Genomic DNA, 19,359 nt, shown 5'->3' on the forward strand with positions numbered 1-19,359 from the left:
ATGTTCTAATGCAGTGGTTCCCAAAGTTAGGGCCGGGATGATGTGAGACAGTTAATAAAATAAAAAATAATTAATAAAATACATTTTATTAAACTATTAGAATTAGCATATTTTATCCGTAACCTACAGAAGATAAAAATAGTAGTTTATAGTCATACATTAAAAAACAAACAACATGCAAATAAAAAACCATCAGCATTTTTTTTTTTTCATTGGATTGTGACCAGGGTGTGGATTACAGGGGGGTTTGCGGGGTCTGAAGTACAACAGAACAACATTTGGGGGGGGTCAGCTCTTTAAATAGTGGAAAATATCACACACTTTTGTATCTTTCATTTTTTTATTAATTTTCTTTTCGGCTTAGTCCTTCAAGCCCCATCTCAGTACTGGGAAACAACCATACACTCTTGCACTCACACCCACACATACACCCAAGTTCACCTATAGCAATTCACCTATGGCGCAATACAATTCTCCTATAGCACATGTCTTTGGAATTTGGGGCAAACCAAAGCACCCGGAGGAGAGAACATGCAACATGGGGAGAACATGCAAACTCCACGAGTCCAACCGAGCCAGCCGGGGCTCAAATCAGTGACCTTCTTGCTGTGAGGCGACAGTGCTACCCACTGCACCACCATGTTGCCCCAATGTTGTATCTTAAATAATATTTACATTACAAATAAAGAATTACAAATCATATAAATATAAATTTGAGCACCCATATAACGGTTCATACCAATGCGAATGCATGACCACTTCCAGAATGCTCATTATGAGATGTAGGCTAATTAAAATAAACATATGAATTTGGTTTACTTAAGCACACATATTTATTACACAAGCTATTGAAAATAACTGAGCCCCCCCGATACTCAATGTATAATTCACACCCTGATAGTGTGAATTACTTCAAGATGCAATAATGCCACACTAGGTCTATTGGAGGCAGTCATAAATATTCCTAGCAAATCTAATAAATGTTGGAGACATGGCCTACTTGTTACATAAAGGCACTAAATCACACTTCAGCCATTTTTATTTGAGAGCATGCAAGAAAATCTGCACTTAAGAAGCATATATTTGAGGGAGCGTGCAAAAGTTTTGTGCACGAATAGAGGAAGTCGGCATAGAGATTTGCATGCTCGTATTAAATAAATGCAATCTCGGCTTGTAATACACTCAAAAAAATGAATTATGGCTTTAGTTGGTCCAAAGAATGTAACTATATTGAAATTAAACAATTCGCTTATGTTTGTGTATTAAAAATAAAAGTGTTGTGTTGGAAAAAATTAGAAAAAGTTAGTTTTTACATTTAAACAGCTCGCTTAATTAACATGAATGAAAGGGAGTTGTGTTGCTTTTGCAGTACTGCATTTTGGTCAATAGGTGGAGTAATATCTGCACATGCGCAGTTTCAAAACAACACAGGAAGTAAGAAGATTCAAACCACAACGATCACTCTCAGCTAGGCGCCATATTATGGGAATCAAAAGATGAAGATTACAGTACAAATTGAGAACGTGCACAAAGCTTTGCCCAATGTGGACACACAGGTGAGATTTTATTTACTTTTTATGTATTTATATTGAGGCTGTGACAACATTTGAGTCATTAATGTACTCCCTTGTAATACTCTGTTGTGTTTGTGTATAGTATTGTTATGAAATTGCCATGTTCCCTGTTTCTTTTTCACATTAATGACAGATAAATTTGTAGTAATTTTTGCATTCCTGTGAGATTTTATACTTTGTATATATTAACTCCCACAAAATAAAGTTGCAAACAATGGTAGTAAGGAATAGTCATGTTAGAATAGTCTAAGCATTGCACTTATAGCACCCGTGCTGATAATGTGACAATAAAAGTGATTTGATTTTTGATTTGATTTGATAGTCTCTATTTTAAATGAGTGTCAAGTTGTTCGTCAAGTTTGAATGCTAGTTTTGATAACTTACATAATATTAATTAAAAGGTGGTGTTGGCACATTGTTATTATTCAAGCCTGTTAACTTAAAAAAAAAAAAAACTTGACAAGCATATGTGACACTTAAATAGGATGACAAGCTTATTTGTTTGGTCATCTAACACATTTAAACTTAAGTTTAGTAGTTTGCAGTGTTTTATTTTTTTCATTTTTATTATTATAAATATATTATTCTAAATGCTATATATTTCTATTATTATATTTTATTATTACAAATATTTGCTCACTCGCATCTATTTTCTCCCTCACAGGTTTACAGCTCAACCTCTAAAGTCCCATATCTGGCTGAGGAGACTGTGTATCATCCAGGTACTATGCCTTTAGATGCCTATACACACATTAAAATGATGTACAGTAAAAATTACAAGTAATTTTAACTACTAATTATTTAGTAAATTACTATTTGTCATTTCATGTCATTTAGATCATCACCAGTGGAAAAAAGGTGTGAATGCATCCTCAAAGCCCCTAAGTGAGGGAGTACATGGTAAGCTATTTACATTTTATTTTATAATTTTTTTAAAACAGTTTATATTTTCCTCTTAAACCAATTCCTCCTTTCACCTTTGATCTGTTGGTAAATGTTTATTTTTTTTTACCTGACATTTTTAGGATGCTGGGCATGATGAAGCACAAACCTTGATGTGCAACACCACCTTATGAATCTACAGTAGTTACATTAACATTTAGCAGACTCTTTTGAAGAACCTTACAATTGAGGAGACATTCAGCAAATCAACAAGAAGAGGCAATACACCCAAGATGTGCTAATTATACAAAGAATGTTAAGAATTAAGAATGCTTTTACCTGTGTGAAGCAGACTTCATGCACAATGTTTTTTTGTGTTTGTTTTTTTTTTTAGATATAGGGAGTGGTTGTAAGAAAGTGTCTGGTGCAAATGTGCAGAAATGTTGCAAATGTCAGAGATGAATGTGTGTAGCTATTGCATGTTCTGTGATGGTTGGTCTAATTTATGGTGTAGTGCTGATCGTGTTACTTTGCCTGAAAATGTTAATCTTTCTTTGAACAACTGAAGTGTTATCTGCTTTTTCAGTGTAAAGAGGGTACAGCATAGTTTACAAAAGAAGACTTAATTTTTCGAAGTATATTTTTGATAAATCATTTGAAGGCAGAATATTATTTTTGAATGTTTTTTGTAATATATGAAAGTATTGTTTTGAAAAGTGTATTTTATGATGCTTTTGTAAGCATATTTTTGTAAACCATTTATTGTTTTTAATTTACTTCATACTTGTATTACTATTAATTTAATAGTATTAATATTTTAACTTATTGTAATAAGAGAAGATACAGATAAAGACAATATTTAGATTTTGATAATCATTTGATTGCTGGAAAATGTGTAAAACTGTAAAAATGCTATTGAATAAACTCAATGAAACGGAAACTGTTTTTTTATTTGGTTAAACATAACAATATCAATTTTAGAATAATTGAACTTAAATAACTACATTGATTAAAGCTAAACTATAAATGTTACGTTGATTGAACTAAACATTACGCTACCTTTATGTAACTAACTTAAGTTCACTAAAATTAATATTCTTTCTTAAAGACAACTTAACTCGGTTACGTGGAACCAGTGGACAAAAAAAAGTTAATTAACGCCAACATATCATTTTTTTGAGTGTACTATGCTCATGACATTTGTCATTAAAACATCCCCATAGGTAGATGGAAGATTGGTGTGAACGGCCTGCCGCCACAGTTGGAAAAAAATCCTAGGGAAAACATTGAACTTGCACACATATTTTACTGAAGGCTGCTATCTTGTTGGCTGTTGTATTTAAATTCGAGGATGGGTTGATGGTAGTGTTAGATCAGGGCTATTCAATTAGTTTGTCAAGGGGGCCAGATTATGAAAAGTATCCCAAACAAGGGGCTGGAGAGATATGGCTTGTAATATAAGTGATGACACAACATCATAAAAGAGCCCATACACTGTATTTGTGCTCATGAAGACACCCATGTTGACTTTTTCTACATTAAAATGTTAATATGTTGTATTTTGAGACTACATAACATCACTTTTTTTACAAACATATCCAAATGTTGTATTTCGAGGCACAAAAGCAGTGTATTGCTAAATAAGTCTTCTTCTACATTCAGACACATTCATGTGTTTTGTTTTAAAATGCGTAACAATTAGGGATGCAACGGTTATAGATTTGGTTGTGAAATTATGGTCTGAAGAATAATGGTTTCATGGTCATCACGATTATTATGCATTTATTAAATTCAAAACACTACTAGTTTAGAAAATAACCAGAAAACTGCTTATATTTTTAGATTTTAAAGTGTTGTTTATTGCTGCCCAGTAACCAAATACAGCACACAATATTAATAAAAAACAAACAATAGTCAATTTCTCTCTTTGGACTTAAAAATAAATGAAAATGTTTTAGATTTGAACATGAGTGATAATTTTACAATGAAAATAAAAGACAGAACAATTAATAAAAAAATTAATATAAGAACAAATAAATTAACATTTATTAAATGTTAATTTAAGCTATATATAAGCTATAGTATTTAAAAGAACTGTTGTTATTATCTGCATACATACATTCATAATCATTTTAATAATTTGTTATAATTCGCCTTTTTTTTTTTACATTGCACTGAAAGCCACGCAGTACTCTCTCACCACTACAGCGTGAGATCATTTGTAATATGCCTGTGCGCACACCACACCAAATATGCGCACGTCTCCATTGGAAATAATGTATTTGACGAAAAGACGCAATAGGTCAACGGTTTGCTGCAATAGTTAATGATCCTGTTTTATAGCACATAATTAGATTAACGTCATTGTGTCACAAGGCTATCCACATTTCTCCTGGAGTTTTGTTTTTAATTTGTCGATTTTAACTGCAGTTTGGCACTTTCACTTTCATTCAGGAACATTTCATTCATGCCCCCCATGACGCGAGTATGAACTGCTAAAAGAGTGTTGTTGTAATGGGATTTGATACCACACGTTATATATGGAAAACCTCTTGTGCGTTTTGCCATGCAGGTGTCTGTGGTCCTTCACTGACCAGGTGCAGAGAATAGTGTCAATCAGCCGTGTGTATAAACCATTCCAGTCGTAAAATGCCTGATTTAAGTCCACAAACAGGGACTGAAGCATCGTTTTTTTTTAGAATTGTTCTGACACTATGCGGCTGTGGTGATTAATTACAGCAATTTTACGTTTTTTTTTCTTTATTAAAACCTTTATGCACCGTTTTAAAAACATTTTAAACTTGTAAAACTCATTCTTGAGGTGCAGATGATCACAGAGAGCTGAACAGATCTTTTGTGTGTATGCTTATACACCTTACTACAGAGACATGTTAATACACAGCAATAAATCGATTTAGTGGGCCGGGAAAACCGCACTCCTGCATTACGTTGTGGTGGGCTTCAAAATGGGTGGGTTTTGGATCCTATTTGAACATCAGAACAATTTAAAAAAGAGATTTATTGTGTTTATATCACTCTAAAATGACTGTGGACACACTATACCTACACACAGTTCTATCTAAACAGCTTCAAAAGTTTAATTTCATCATAGGTGCCCTTTAAATAAGTTAATTAAAAAAGTTACTTAAAAAAACATAAAAACATTGGTTGTCATGACATTTTGCCATATATATATATATATATATATATATATATATATATATATATATATATATATATATATTTTTTTTTTTTTTTTTTACAGTGTATTATGGACAAGAAGCATGCTATGAACAAACTCAGGACCATTTACTGATAAAAGTTCAAGTTAATATTGTTGTAAATAGAATAAAGAGATCCATGAAGTTTTGGAATAACATAAATGGGAATTACAAAATCATTCCTTGAATATTGGAGCTCACTATGAAGCCCTTCTGCTAACCTTTTCAGATCTTTCAGCACATTCGTGATGGTTGATCAGTTATCTGTTTCTTCTCAGCGAGCACTGTTAGAAAGCAGAAATCCGTCAGGCTTTGAATTGAACTCCGCTGAACTGGATGAAACAGAAATATATGGATACAAATCAGCACTGCAACAACGGCGGTTAGACCTCCCCACACCTCAGGTTCAGTCAGTTCTGACGAAACCGCGTGTGAAGAAAGCTGTATTCTGATGTGAGGAATTTTATAAGTCCATAAACATGTAATGAAATTTGCTCTGGTCTAGGGAACACGGGCAGGAAAAGTCAAATTGAGTTTTCTGCGGCAGCCTGGAGTACTTTAAAAAAGGCAGTCAGGAGGGGCTGCCCAAAACCCCTCTGCTTTATTTTGTTCACTTTAAACTTGAGTGACAAGACCTGACGGCTCTAAGCAAAGGCAGATGTAGGTCGGTGTTAACTGGGCACGACATAAGGCCAGTAGAGCACCTCTGCCGTGTGCTGCCACATTGTGTTTTTGTTATTAGCACAATTAGCTGCCACTTACAGTGCTAAGCATTATAATAATTGTGACATCAATGTCACCAAACAGTTTGGAGATTTTCAAATATAATAAATATGGCTTTAGCACATTTAATGCACTTTATTTTGGAAACAGCGGACGTTGTAAACACTTCTGTGCATATTAAAAGTTTATATTTATGTCTAATATAATACTAATTATATTATAATTTATATAATTATATTATAATATTTTTTATTATATTATAGTTTATATAATAATAATTATATAATTATTATACAATTTTGTTTAAGTGTAAATAATTCCCATGTTTAAAAATTTCAGGTTTTAATAATATTAATGAATATTGAAGTAATGAATATTGAATATATGTGATGATTTTATGAAGAGTTTCTATTGTCGTTCGTCAATTTAAAGGGATAGTTCACTCAAATAGTTAATGAAAATGTATTAACTATTTACTCACCCTTGTGTGATTTATAAATATGAGTTTATTTCTGCTGCTGAACACATCACAAGATATTTTGAAGAAAACTGGAAGCCTATAACCATTGACATTTATTGTTGGAAGGACTAATACTATGGAAATCAGTGGTTACAGGTTTCTATCTCTCTTCAAAATAACTTGTTGTGTTCAAGAAGAGAGTTTTAAAACAAGTGAAGAGAGAGTAAATAATGGCAGATTTTTTAAGCATGTGATTTAATCAATAGTATCTGGATGCAACCTTTATGATGCAAGCTGAGATTGCATCACTTAACAATGCAACATCAGACACAATGCACTCAAATGGAGTGAGTGATGTCACTGGGGTAGGGTTAAGCGCCGCGCAGCGCCATGTATTTTAGAATTCTAAACATAGGTTTCTATCAGGATACACACACCGGCGCCGCAAGTCGGCGGCTGTCGGCGGCTGTCGGCGACGGCTCAGGACGCAGTTCATTTTTCAGCCGCGCCACAGAGCGCCATCTGATTAGTTTCATGTTAAATATCATTCGAATGTGCGCATCTGGTGTGTGATACCTTAAACTGTCATGTACGCGCCGTGTCGCGGCGCCGAGCGGCGCTTCTGGTGTGCGACCTGCTTTAGGGTGGGGTTATGTGACCCCATTATAAAGCATTAGATGCAGCTCAGATTGCACTGCACCAGGTCTGCATCCAAACCCCTCTCGTTTTTATACAGATATTACGGTGATTGGCTCCAATGATCATCGTCGTTAAGGCTAGTTCAGAGCAAGCATGATAAATAAAAATATAACAATAGATATATTTGTAGGGGCAACATGGTGGCTCTGTGGCTAACACTGTTGCCTCACAGTAAGAAGGTTGCTGGTTTAAGTTCTGGCTGGAGTTTGCATGTCCATGTTTGCGTGGGTTTGCTCCGGGTGCTCCGGTTTCACCCACAATCCAAAGACATGTGCTGTAGGATGAACTAAATTGCCTGTAGTGTTTGAATGTGTGTGTTAATATGAGTGTATGTGCGTTTTCCAGTACTGGGTTTTGGCTGGAAGGGAATCCGCTGCATAAAACATATGCTAACTGGAATAGTTGGCGGTTCATTCCACTGTGGCTGCCCCTGATAAATAAAGGACTAAGCTGTAGGAAAATTAATGAATGACATACATTTGTGTCCACACAGGTGAGCGATAATAATATCTTTATTTTCATTTTACATTATTCATTCATTCATTTTCTTGTCGTCTTAGTCACTTTATTAATCTGGGGTCGCCACAGTGGAATGAACCGCCAACTTATCCAGCAAGTTTTTATGCAGCCGATGCCCTTCCAGCCGCAACCCATCCTTGGTTTTACTGTATTGTGATCACCGCTCTAAAATATGTTCTTTTTAAATTTCTGAGTAAAAAACCAACACCTTTCCCCCACTTTTAACACAATATATTTTATTTTAAGAAACATTTAAAATATTCTGGAGCAGTAAGGCTAAATAATTCAAATGAATCTTTGACTTCTGCCATCACTGATTTCATTACAATTTAAAATGCCATCTTTGGATATCTTTTCTGCTGGAGATACTGTTACATACCTTAGGAACGGTATTACAGCAAATGTAGGTAGTTTTAAAACCTTGGATTTCCAAACTGCGGTATACCTTAAAAACGGTTATCATTCATGCCTACTCGCATACATAGTAAGTGAAATATATGCTTAAAACTAACTAAGGAAGGAATACGATCACCGTTGTCTCACTAGAAAATGTTCTCAAATGCTTGTTAAACGCAGCCTTAGGCGTGCATATTAATGATCTCAGAGTTTTTGTTTATGATCTCAGAGCTGCATATTAGTCGTGTTCTCCTGATGACGTGACTGCTTATTATGTCTGGATAAATGACCTAAAGTAGACATACATGCAAATGTGGAAGGCATGGCCTGTGAGTATTGTCACATTTTGTTTGGTCTTCTGATTGGCCCATTGTCCACTAGGGTTTTACACTTTTGGAATTTACATGAGAACAAGGAAACAGTGGTGTTTGAGGCTCATTGTATGCCCTTTTCCATATACTAATCTCTTATTATTCGAATTTGTCTTGGTATACCCAGATTTTCATTATCGATTATTATCATTTTATTATTATTTTTATGGGAAAAAAATTTTTTTTTGAAAGTGATCCCAATGATCTCTTTCCACTGTATCTTTATTGTTTCAGGTGTGGTGTGAACTATGCTATTATAGTGATTTTTAGAACTATATTTTTATCTTTATAGTTATTGTACTTGCCTATATAAGACACAGGAGTTTGACCTGGAGTGTCAAGTGATAAACATTGCAGCCAATCACAGACCTTCAGGGAGAACATGCAAACTCCACACGGGAATGTCAACTGGCCCAACCGGGATTTGAACCAGCGACTTTCTTGCTGTGAGGTGATGGTGCTAACCGCTGAGCCACCGTGCCGCCAATCACACACCTACTTTTGTTGATTAAAACTTAATTAGCAGTTCCTAAATGTTAGCAGGATGTTTTTAAATATCAAATATGCAATTTAGATATTGCATAATAATGTTTTGAAGCAAGTCAAGTATACAAGTCTGTAAGAGCAAGTTGTTGCAAAATTGCTTCAAGGTTTGGCTTTTTTCTTTTCTGAAGCTTGAACAGACGTTTAACACTTGTGCAGTGAGTTCAGTCGAGCATGATGTCTCTCTCAGGCAGCTGACGTGTTTTACTTGGGTGAGCATGATCTGTCCACTTCAGAATTTACTATGTGACCAAGACTAATGTTTTAATGGTTTGTGTCTTTGGGAAGGTATTTATTTGAGGTAAAATGCTTGGAAAAATGCTCTGTTCTTTTGGAGAGCATCTGGTGGAAACATGCTACACAGTAATGAAGTCTATTTGAGCGCTGTCAGACACGGTTACTACAGAGACCTAACTGCTCTTTACGTCTGCACCTCTGATGTAGAGGCCAGTGACTGAACTATGCAGTGAGGGGCCTTATCTCATGACATGAGCCATTATGGCTCATCATTTTATTGTGTTTTGGGCACAGGGAGGAGTATTTCTATAAACAAGTTTCCATATTTGATGAGTGGTGCAGGTGGTTTGTCTGTGGTGGATTTGGTGTTTTTACTCATATTTTACACAGGAGGGGGTTAATATTTGCATAAGCAATTGGTTAGTTATGTTTAATTTAGAAGATGAGGTGATGCATCAAGAAATTTGGGTCATTATCATTAGGGTCATAAAATTACATTACATTTTTTAACTTTAAAAAATGGGTCAGTAATATTTTAGTATTTTAAAGGGGACCATATATGCTACTTTTTAAAAGTTAATGATAAAAATGTTGAAGATTAAGCTCATGTACCATATTATTTACCAATCAGTAAAGCCCTATTTTTAAGTGTAATCAAACATGCTGTTTTGTGTGCGTCTCTGTATTTGCAATTGAGCATCCCTTTTCCAGAAGAGGGTGGAGCCTTTACAACCTGGGTCTCAGATACTCTAAAGTAGGTATACTCAAGTTCAGAGGCCAAGGGGGCCACATTTAAACCACATAAAATGCATAATAAAACTTTATATAAGAAAAATTCAAGCAGTTTTGCTAAATTTAAAATGCTATCCTTGTTCTATTTTAAATAATACCAATAATAAAATGATATAACTTGATATTAAAAACAGCCCCACTTTGAATGTTTATTTTTTATTTTTTTATATTTCCCAAATGATGTTTAACAGAGGAAGGTAATTTTCACAGTTTGTCTGATAGCATTTTTTCTTTTGGAGAAAGTCTTATTTATTTTATTTTGGATAGAATAAAAGCCATTTTTAATTCTTTAAAAACTGTTTTAAAGTCAAATTTTTTAGCCACTTGAAGCTATATATTTTTTCCTATAGTCTACAGAACAAACCATCAATATACAATACAAATCAGTTATTAGAAATGAGTTATTAAAACTTATGTTTAGAAATGTGCTGGAAAATTCTTCTCTCCATTAAGCAGAAATTGGGGGAAAAACAGGGGGCTAATAATTCAGGGGGCTAATAATTCTGACTTCAACTGTGTGTGTGTGTGTGTGTGTGTGTGTGTGTGTGTGTGTGTGTGTGTGTGTGTGTGTGTGTTGTGTGTGTGTGTGTGTGTGTGTGTGTATATATATATATATATATATATATATATATATATATATATATATATATATATATATATATATATATATATATATATACATACATAAAATATATGTATATAAAATATTTGTCAAAATAAGTTTTGTTGTCAAAAATCATTTCATTTGCTAAAACACAGATAATGTTGTGGCCAAATGAATCCTTAAAATTACTCCAGATTGGATAAAAACCATAACCAACAGCACACAAGAGTTAAATTTATTATTAAAAAAAAAACAAAAAACTTCCAGCCACAGTAAGAGGTAAGAGAAATAAGACTTTCTTCAGGAGAAAATATAAAATAGAACTATTAAAAATCCCCTGGGAAAAACAATGAAAAGTTCACAGGAGGGCTAATAATTTTGCCTTTAACTGTATATCTTAACATTAACTGTATATCTCAATATTATTATTTCAGGATGTAAACACATGTACTAGATGGACACAAGGAAACTATTTTGGCACAATTAGGAATACAATTAAACCAATACACACCTTAAAGTTTAAGTGACATTTTTTTACTTAAATTAATTTCTGTATTGCTTCATTTTAAATACATTTTTGATCTAATTAAAGGAAAAAGATTGAGCTAAACTTGGAAACTAACTAATATTTAACTACATAACTAAAATTAAATGCATAACATAATCTTTTTGATTCGGATGGCACATATCAAAATACACTCACTATGTTTCCATCCAAAAATGCAAAATAAATTGATGTGCAAAACTGGAATATTGCATAGACTAGGAGTGAAGCAGCGTTTTCATTCAACGAGTCAAAGAGAACAAAATCATCACTGGCACTAAATATTCATTCATTTCTTGTCGGCTTAGTCCCTTTATTAATCCGGCGTCGCCACAGCGGAATGAACCACCAACTTATCCAACACGTTTTTACGCAGCAGATGCCCTTTCAGCTGCAACCCAACTCTGGGAAACATACACACATACACTACAGACAATTTAGCCAACCCAATTCACCTGCACCGCAGTCTTTGGACTGTGGGGGAAACCGGAGCACCCGGAGGAAACCCACGCGAACGCAGGAAGAACATGCAAACTCCACACAGAAACACCAACTGAGCAGAGGTTCGAACCAGCGACCTTCTTGCTGTGAGGCGACAGCACTACCTACTGCCTACTGCACCATTGCTTCGCCCGGCACCAAATATATAGAATAAAATTTTAATTTATTGAGGTAGGAGAAGCTGCGTGAATTTTTTCTTTATTTAATAAATGACTTGCACCTCAGAAGACAATCCTGACAAGCAATGAAAACGTGGTGGCGTTTGAAGGTGTGAGACGCGGAGCACAGATGCTCTTGATAGTTCTGGAGGTCATTAACAATATAATAACACTAATACTGAAACAGCTAAGGCATTTTAGAGTGACCAAAACAACATTTCAGATGTTTTATAATGTCCTCAGCCTGCTGGTTTGTCCATTCACACACATTTTTATACTCACATGATCTCTTATACTCACAAAATCACATGACCTTTTTAATGCACATACTGGAATTGGTTTGTTTCCATCATAGTTTATGCACATCTTTTCCTATCTAGTAAAAAGTTTATCCTACTCAGTTATGAGCATACATTTTTTTATGCACATTTATAAAATTGATGGTCATCTTACAGTATCCATGAACTATTTTTAATGTGCATATCCAAAATGCTCATAAAAATAGGTAGATGGAAACATAGCTTTTGTCATTTTTTTATTTCCATTACACTGATCTAGATTAGGAAGTAGAGTTCATCTTATTTTGATTGTCAAAAGTCTGGCTACGTAAGACAAAACATTTACCTCTCCACATCTTCTCAAACTATGCAAATAAACTCCTCCACAGTTTTTGGCCCTGAAGTTTGTATCAAAAATAATGTTCTTAAATGCTTTAGTATCAATCACAAAGAGCATTTGCTCTGAGACCAACATGCTGTTTTGAATTATTTCTTCCCATCTAGGGATTTTGGTGTAGTATGTTGTATTCTTCACGCTTCTTGTCTCGGGTCACATCCGTCTGCTTGTCTTTTTTCACCCTCAGATGGTTTTATTTGGAAAGGACCAGCCAAGCTAACTGGACAGATGTTTTTTTTTTCCCCCTCCTAAAATCTATACGCTCCACAATATTACAAGCGCTTACGTTCCCAGGCGATGATTTACTGCCAAAAGACGATTCATGAAACATCCTGTCACTTAGAGCTGAAAAACACAAGCAAACATGTCACTGGGGTTCCTTTTTTGTGTGAGAATGGCATGCGCGTAAATGAAAGCGTTCCTGTAGCTCCGACAGAGCTGAAAGACGTATTTGGTGAGCTGTACGATGTCTTGAAGGATGGGCCGGATTGATTCGGTTGTCTGAAAAAGGAAATCCTTTGAAGAGGTGCCGTAAAAACAGCTCGAGGGCTTTTCAGTGCCTCACCCTTCTCTTTAAAGTGATCATGATGTAATTATGGCATTAGCAGCTAATTAAGACCGTTTTGACAGGTATGTGAATTCTAAAGGATCCCCTCCGACCTTTTTATAATGAGATGAGAATGGTCAGAGAAAAATCCTTGGGCCAGATTTTGCTTCTGTGAAAACTAATAGAATTCTGCATGACTCTTCCTAGCAAGCAATTTTGAGTTTAATAGACTTCTAATAGACGTATAAACATAGACAGCTTGGCTAAAACAAGGCTAAACTTGGGCTGTCAGTAAAAATCTAATAGACGTATATGAATACCCAAAACCAGACTTGTGGCCAAATAGACAGATTAGACAGACTTTATATTCATTTCTGTTTGTTTGATGACCAGTCTTGGCCTATTCTTAATTGTCTATTAGTTTTTTACTGAAAGGCCAAATTGAGCCTTGTTTTACTTTTAGCCAAGACAACTATGTTTAGATGTCTATTAGACATCTATAAGACATCTTTTAAAAACCAAAAAATGCTTGCTGGGTTATGTGTGTATGTGTGTGTGTGTGTGTGTGTGTTTTAAAGATTAGTCAGCCATAAACTATGTAAAGGCAAGCTAATAAACTGTATTTCTTGGATTTCTTTGTTCATTGTAATTCAATTCAGTTCAGGTTTATTTGTATGGCTTTTTCACAATAATTAATGTTTCAATACAGCTTCACAAAAGGTGCACATTATTGCATTACAAAAGTTAAATCAAAAAAGTTAAAGTCCTTAGTTACTATAACTTAATTATTTATTAATAACTTAAACTAATTAACTTATTACTAATGTATTTATCAGTTAATGTTATTACATTTAAATTTAGTCAGCCTGCAGCTGGATATATATATAAAAGTCTTGTTGCCTATCCAAGTTTTAGGAACAACAAATAATAACTTGACTTCTAGTTGATCATTTGATATCAGAAGTGGCTTATATGAAAGGCAAAGGCCTCTAGATTACGCTTATCTTACCAAAATAAAATATGATCATGCCTTGATGTTTTATTATTTAATGAGGACAGTTAGGTCTGACTTTGCTTAGACAAAAGTCATTTCACTTAACAGAAATACTGTACAGTATTGAATATAAAGTCTTGATGCAGTGGAAAGATAATTAATATTGTACATTTCTGCAATGACTCAACAATAAAGTCATCTGGAATGGCAAAGAAAGCATGTTCATGTTAGGTGACTGGGCTGACCAATCCTTGAGCACTTTGACCTAGACCTCGACCTTCTTTGCTTTCTCCACAACTTTGATGTGGAGGCTGAGGTATGAGAAGGAGCGCTATCCTGCTGAAGAATTTGCCCTCTCCTGTGGTTTGTAATGTAATGGGCAGCACAAATGTCTTGATTCCTCAGGCTGCTGATGTTGCCATCCACTCTGCAGATCTGTCACATGCCCCCATACTGAATGTAAGCCCATACCATGATTTTTCCTTCACCAAACTTGACTGATTTCTGTGAGAATCTCGGGTCATGTGGGTTCCAATAGGTCTTCTGCAGTATTTGTGATGATTGGGATGCAGTTCCAATGATTCATCGAAAAAATCGACCTGCCACTTTTCCAAATGATCAACTAAAAGTCAAGTTATTATTTGTTGCTCTTACAACTGGAATAAATGACTTTTGTCAGGTAGTGTAGTGTTGTGATGAGTCAGAAGGCATTGAATCCATTTGCAAGCTTTATTAAGAGCACACATACAAACAAACACAAAGGGGCAATCCAGGAGACAGAACGTGGGACAGGCAAAAGTTCAAAGGCAGGCAGATATCTTACTGGTCAGAATAACAGGCTGGAGATCAGGGGCAGGCAGATGTCTTTCGTAATCGTAGAACAAGCACAGGGTCAGAAACACAGATCAGTCCGAAGCAGGGAGTATGGAACGCTCAGAAATGACAGCCAGGCAAATCAAGACTTCGCAACGAACCGGAGCGTGAGTGTGGTATATATACACGAGAGCTGATGAGTTGCACCTGGACCGTAATCAGTGCCAGGTAGCGGGGCTTATGGGATTTTGAGTCCGTGAGTCGAATCAGAATTCTGGCGATGGTTCCCTCTGGTGGTGCACAAGAGGGTTGGCATCGCCCTCATTTACAACAGAACCCCCCTCCTGCGAGCGGCTCCTGAAGCGAGAAGGCACCTGACGCCGGGGTCTACCGCGCTGTCGGGGGGCTGGTTTCTCTGGGAACCTTTGATGAAACTCTTCCGTGAGAGTTGGGTCTAGAATATCTCTAGCATTCACCCAGGACCGTTCCTCTGGACCGTACCCTTCCCAGTCCACCAGATATTGGAGGGCGCCACCCCGACGTCGAGAGTCCAGCACTTCTCGAACGAGGTAAGCTTCCTCGCCCTCGATCATGACAGGTGGAGGGGTCCTGGTTTCCGATTCCTCCTCAACCGCCTCCTCTCGTGGACCACCAGCGGGTTTGAGTAATGACATGTGGAAAGTAGGAGAAATACGATAATGATTAGGCAAGGCTAAGCGAAAAGACACTGGAGTAATCTGGCGTACAATTTTGAATGGCCCTACATACCTGGGACTGAGTTTGCGGCAGGGCAATCTCAGACGAAGGTCTCGTGTCGACAACCACACCCACTGCCCCGGTTGATACGTGGGTCCCTGGCGTCGGTGACGGTTCGCCTGAATCTCTCTCCTCCTGACTGCCCTCATGAGATGTCTGTGAGCCTGGTTCCAGACATCCTCACTCCGCTGCAGCCAATCCGTGACAGCAGGTAACTCAGTGGGTTCTCCGGACCATGGAAACAGGGGTGGTTGGTAGCCAAGAATACATTTGAATGGCGTAATACCCGTGGCTGGCTTTATTAATGAATTTTGTGCATATTCTGCCCACATCAGATAGCGACTCGTGTCGTGCTGTTGCTGATGACAGTAGGAACGTAGAAATCGAATGACTTCTTGATTCATACGTTCAGTTTGGCCGTTGGATTGAGGATGGTACCCTGAGGTGAGACTAACATTAATATTTAGATTTTTACAGAGAGCGGACCATACCCGGGAAGTGAATTGGGATCCCCTGTCTGAGACGATATCATCAGGTAAGCCAAACATTCGAAATACATGATTGCACAGGGCTTCTGCGGTTTCAAAGGCAGAGGGCAATTTGGGCAACGGTATTAGGCGACAAGCCTTGGAGAAACGATCAACCACCGTGAGAATGACTGTGTTGTTCTGGGAAACAGGGAGATCCGTAATGAAGTCCACCGCTATATGGGACCAGGGCCGTTGCGGAACCGGTAGCGGTTGTAACAGGCCAGCAGGGGTTTGGTGAGATGCCTTCGTGCTTTGGCAAATTTCACATTTCTGAACATAATTAATTACATCCTTCGTGAGGGACGGCCACCAGAAACGGGCTTTGACTAACTCCAAAGTTGCAGTGATGCCTGGATGCCCCGAACTGGGAGTGTCATGAATATGGGTCAGTAATCTGGTACGTATGTTATTGGGTACAAAAATCAGGTGATTCGGACAGTCTACTGGAGGGTTGTTTTCTCGGTTGGCCTCTTGGATCTCGGTAAGTATGTCCCACTGTACTGGAGCCACTAGTAAGTTCGTAGGAATAATGGTTTCATCACTAATTGGGGTTTTATCCTCTGATAGCCTGGATAGTGCATCTGCCTTACTATTTTTACTCCCTGGTCTATAGGTGACAATGAAGTCGAATCTGGTGAAGAACAAAGCCCAACGAGCTTGTCTGGGATTTAGACGTTTGGCTGAGCGAAGATATTCCAGATTCTTGTGGTCAGTTAATATGGTGAATTGCTGACTAGCCCCCTCCAGCCAGTGTCTCCATTCTTCCAGGGCTAATTTCATTGCCAGTAATTCGCGATTTCCCACATCATAGTTTCGTTCTGCGCTGGTCAATTTACGGGAGAAGAAGGCACATGGATACATTTTGGATGGTTGACCCTGACGTTGAGATAACACAGCACCGACTCCTGTGTTGGATGCATCCACTTCCACAATGAAAGGTAGGTCTGGGTTGGGATGACGGAGAATAGGAGCTGTGGTGAATTGAGTCTTCAGATCGCTAAATGCTTGGCGTGCTTCAGAGGACCAGGATAGTTTGTGGGAATTTCGTTTGGTCATGGCTGTTAATGGTGCGGCTATTGAACTAAAGCCTCTGATAAACCGTCTATAGAAGTTGGCAAAACCTAGAAATCGCTGCAACTCCTTGAGATTCTGGGGTAACGGCCATCGTTGAACTGCCTGTACCTTCGTATCATCCATGGTAATCCCTTCTGCACTGATGACGTAACCCAAAAAGGCGATCTGTGTCTGGTGAAATACACACTTCTCTAATTTGGCGTACAGACGATGTTGAATCATGCGTTGCAACACTATACGTACGTGTTCAACATGTTCCTTCATCGTGTTTGAATATATGAGGATGTCGTCGATGTAAATGATGACCCAGCGATCCAGCATATCCCGAAAGACATCGTTCATAAAAGATTGGAACACGGATGGACAGTTTGACAGGCCGAAGGGCATTACCGTGTACTCATAGTGCCCCCTAGTGGTGGAAAACGCGGTCTTCCACTCGTCACCAGCACGGATTCTGACAAGGTTATATGCACTGCGAAGATCAAGCTTGGTATAATATCTAGCCTTTCTTAATTGTTCCAGGGCAGGAGGTACGAGGGGTAATGGATAGCGGAATTTTACGGTGATTTCATTGAGCCCTCGGTAATCAATACAGGGACGTAAACTGCCATCTTTCTTCTTTACAAAGAAGAATCCAGCTGAAGCAGGAGATGTAGAAGGTCGGATGAAACCCTTGGCCAATTCTTCGTCGATATATTCAGACATTGCCTTGTGCTCAGGTTGTGACAGAGGGAATATTCGACCCGTTGGAGGACTTGAACCTGGAATTAACTCAATAGCACAATCACTTGGTCGATGTGGGGGAAGTTGAGTAGCTTTTTGTTTGCTAAAAGCTTCATGTAAGTCATGGTACTCAATGGGGATTAGTTCATCAACGAGTTCAGGTAACACATTGGTGGTTCGTAATGGAATTTTGTGAATGGGCTGGATGCACTGTTTCATGCATGACTCACTCCACTGCAATATCTGTCCGTCCCTCCAGGAGATATGAGGATCATGTCGCCTTAACCAGGGCAGTCCCAACACCAGTGGATGATTAACTGAATCAATAATGTAGAATTGCATTTCTTCAATGTGTAGAACACCAACTTGTAACTGTAGCTTATTCGTAATCATACGGATGCGTCCTTCACCCACAGGACGACCGTCTAGTGCTTCCACTGCAAGACAGGAATCATATGAGCTGAGAGATAGTTCGTGACATAAAGCAAATTTCTTAGATATAAAGTTTCCGGCAGATCCAGAGTCGACAAGAGCCGTAGTATTAATCATTCTTTTATCAAATTTAATAATCACAGGAATCAGTACACTGAAAAGTGCAGGAAAATGGGAAGGACTCACCGATTGAACTGGTGTCTGAGGTCTTACGCTGCAGGTGGATTTCCTGTGCCGTGATTGACCGCAGTACAGGCATAGATGATTTTGCAATCGATGCATTCTTTCTTCATGGGTGAGACGAGTGAAACCCAGTTGCATCAGGGGGCGTGTTCATTGGTTCATTTTCATGTTTTTCAAATGACACATGTATAAGTTATAGCTCAAATGAAAGCTCTTGCCGGTGCTCATACGGTTCTAGCATTCTTTTTACTGAATTATATTAATTTATCAAACAGTTGCTGAATGAATCGCGGTGTTCCCATAGCGCAGAAGTGAAAAAAAAAAACATTTATGATCAATAGGCAGCCTCAGATAGCACAGACAGCTGTCATCTCTAACCTTATGCTGTGCGCTTCAGAGCCATTTCTC

The 19,359-nt window shown here is 37.4% G+C and overlaps 1 protein-coding gene and 1 long non-coding RNA gene across 16 annotated transcripts in view; both read left to right on the forward strand.

Annotated features, from left to right (window-relative positions):
- The window catches only part of hpse2 (heparanase 2), a 205,074-nt gene that overhangs the window by 70,769 nt on the left and 114,946 nt on the right, over positions 1-19,359 (forward strand). The window lies entirely within an intron of this gene.
- Positions 1,475-2,689, forward strand: LOC147841169 (uncharacterized). The gene is made up of 4 exons (XR_015505528.2): positions 1,475-1,556; positions 2,239-2,296; positions 2,412-2,474; positions 2,600-2,689. It is a non-coding gene; the product is annotated as an uncharacterized LOC147841169 (long non-coding RNA).

Source organism: Danio rerio, chromosome 13, assembly GCF_052040795.2.
Source record: "Danio rerio strain M-AB ecotype USA chromosome 13, GRCz13ab, whole genome shotgun sequence".
NCBI classification, from domain to species: Eukaryota; Metazoa; Chordata; class Actinopteri; order Cypriniformes; family Danionidae; genus Danio; species Danio rerio.